This window comes from Belonocnema kinseyi, chromosome 3, assembly GCF_010883055.1.
Source record: "Belonocnema kinseyi isolate 2016_QV_RU_SX_M_011 chromosome 3, B_treatae_v1, whole genome shotgun sequence".
In the NCBI taxonomy this organism is placed as follows: Eukaryota; Metazoa; Arthropoda; class Insecta; order Hymenoptera; family Cynipidae; genus Belonocnema; species Belonocnema kinseyi.
The window spans coordinates 69,904,369-69,907,433 of record NC_046659.1 but is presented as its reverse complement, the minus strand read 5'-3'; positions in this window follow the sequence as shown (position 1 = coordinate 69,907,433).

Genomic DNA, 3,065 nt, shown 5'->3' with positions numbered 1-3,065 from the left:
TAAGTTGGAAGACAAAGGGATTATCTCCACAGGGGACGTAGTGTCGAGGACATGGAGCAACTTTAAATCCAGAGAGGGGTAGTGTCGCTGTACACTGGAAGGTGAAGGGTACACAGGTAGCCGTGGAGGAAATGACGACTGCCCTGTGGAACAGTTGTACAAGGGTTCAGGGAGTCGTAAATGCCCCCCAATTAAAAAGTTTTCGAATTCGAAATCACCTCGATTTCTCCCTCAACCCCCACCCATACGACATCCACACCAAAAACTGTTATACTCTGTTCAACGAGAGAACGAAATTCCGAAAATACGAAATATCGTTCTCTGCACGCAGCTTGTCAAAGAAAGGGAAATGTAGGCGTAGGACCCCTGCTGGCAAGGGTTTAGTGATGGCCCTAACGAAGGTTTTAAAAAATGTTAGAGAGCACTTGGGTCAGTCTATTTGAAAAAATGGTGTTTCCCTTCAACAGCGATTGGCTGTACACTGAAGACAAAAATTTTGTGGACGCCTCTCTTAAGAAAAAAACTGTGCGGCCGATTTCGTTCTCTTGTTGAACAGGGTATAGAAGGGTGTTGAGGGTGCCTACGAGTTGTAGGTCATTGTCCGAGTCGCACGATAACCTGCTTAAGTGTACCCCCACCATTGCTACCCCTCACTTGCCTCTACCCAGTACATCTCGCGTCGAATTAAACCAATTAGAGGCCGGTATACGTGAGATTTTGAAATTAGTATCCATTGTACTTATAATCCCTTTGTATTCGCAATGCTCATTCATAGAATGTCTATATATTACCTAATTTGGAAAGCTCAGAATTTAAATTTATTATGTTTCGAAGACCTTTAAACTGGAAATTAAAACCGTCCCAAATTTGACCATTTTTAACGTTTTAAAAGTGAGATTTGACTGCAATTTCTTATGTATCAATTTGCAATAATTTCCGTGAAAACATTTTCTATGAATTTAAATTGATGGATCTATTAATGCTGTTAATTTGAAATAAAATAATTTTACGATGTAAAGATTCTAAAGAAATTGAGTTTCACATACACAGAATTTGAAATTTCTAAAATTTATACGCCCCTAATTAAAAAGTTGGCCAATCTTACTATCTTACATATTATTCAATTTTTTTTTAAGTTTTCAATTTAAAGTTCAAGGACTTTAATACATTAAATTTCAGAATATTGTATAACTAGTACTAGTTTGATTCAATGTACATACTAATATAAGAATTATGTTTAATCACGAAAATAATTAATACGTTAAGAATAAACCTTATTGTAAATAGTGTTTGTAACCAAGTATTTTATACAAAAATACAAATTTTTGGCACTTATACGTAGAAAAAATTCGGTTTCTAAATTAAAATGAGAATGAATAATAGCACTGCGTATTAAGATTCACTCTGTGAAAATTCCTGGAATATTTTATAATTAATACATCTTTATTATCATTTGTGACTGACTGAGACATTAAACTTAATCTCAAGCTATTTGAATGGAAGAAACGAATTCCTTGTACTTGAATTTCTAAAATTTTTAATTTATTCATCTAATTTGTTTCTAAATCTAGAAATTGTTATATTTTACGCTATTTTATGGTAATTTATTTGTTCAACTAAAAATTCCTCGTTTTAGGATCCGTGGCATTGCCCCCCCCCCCCCCCCCCCCCCCCCCCCCCTATGCCATTTAATAATAACGTTAGAAGATGAAGTATGGTGAAATCTTGCTTCATTTTCAACTAAAAAATATGAGTTCTCAACGACAAATGTAATAGGTGATATTTTAGGCAAGAACATATTATTAATTCAAATCGAAAGCAGCTGGATAGAATTAAAAAGAGCAATTTTTAATAAAAAAAGTTAAATCTTCACTCAAAGCAGATGAATCTTTAACCAAAAAGTGATTTGCATTTTCTTCTTTTGCAGCCGTTCAATATGGCGTTCAATATCCTGCAAAATTAAAATAAGCTGTTAAAATCTTTCATATTATTTTCGGAAAATTTTGGAAATATTTTTAAATCTTACTCACTATATTCTTAAAATTAATTTTTAAAAATAATCATTTAAAAATTTTTTAATTTAAAATAAATATCGGTAAATTGCAAAATAAATTAATTCTAATTGTCATAAATCACAATTTTGGAAATCTTTTTTAATCTTTTTAAATATGTCCTTAAAAGTAATTTTAGAAAAAAATCATTTTTAATTTTCCAATTTAAAATGGTACAGGAATCTTAAGTATATTTTTTTTTATCTGAAAAGTTTAAAAATCATTGAAAAACGTCAAAATCTTATTTCAAGGTCTTTAAAGATATATATTTTGATAAACTTTTTAAATTAGTTTTGAATCTCTTAAAAACTTCTAAATATCTTGTAACCTAATCGATTTTTTTCTAAAGTGATAATTGTTCAATTTTCATTTATTCTTCCGAATTCGTTTTTGGTTTTAAAATCTTTTAAGGAATTCTGTAAAAAATAATTTATAAAAGAAAAAAAAATTGAAAATTTTTCCATAAATTCTTAGTCAATCCTGCAATATAAAAAAATATCTTTAAAGTTTCTGATTTTTCGATAAAATATTGGTAATCTTTTGAAATCTTCTCAAATATGAATTTTCAATAAAAATGTAGATTTTCAATTTAAGAAATTAGTTTAATTTTTAATGAAATAGTTGAATATAAATATTTTTGAGAAGTTTCCACCAAGAAGAATAGTCTTCTAACAAGAAACAAGACATTTTAATGCACGATTTTGTATCCAAATAATAGAATTTTTAAATAAAAAAGTGCAAACATCAATAAAATAGTTTAACTATATGTTTAAAGATCAATTTTTGAAAAAAAACGACATTTTAAACTGAAAATATTTAAATTTGCAATCAAATTAATTTTTAACTACAAAATTGAATTTTTATCCAAGAAGATTAAGTTTCAGACAAAACACAACCAATTTTCTACAAACTAGTTACGTTGTTCCCGTAAGAAATTAATTTTGAACTAAGTAAATTAGTTTTTAACCAAGAAATATACTAAAATATAGTATATATTTTTTTGTATATGTCAGT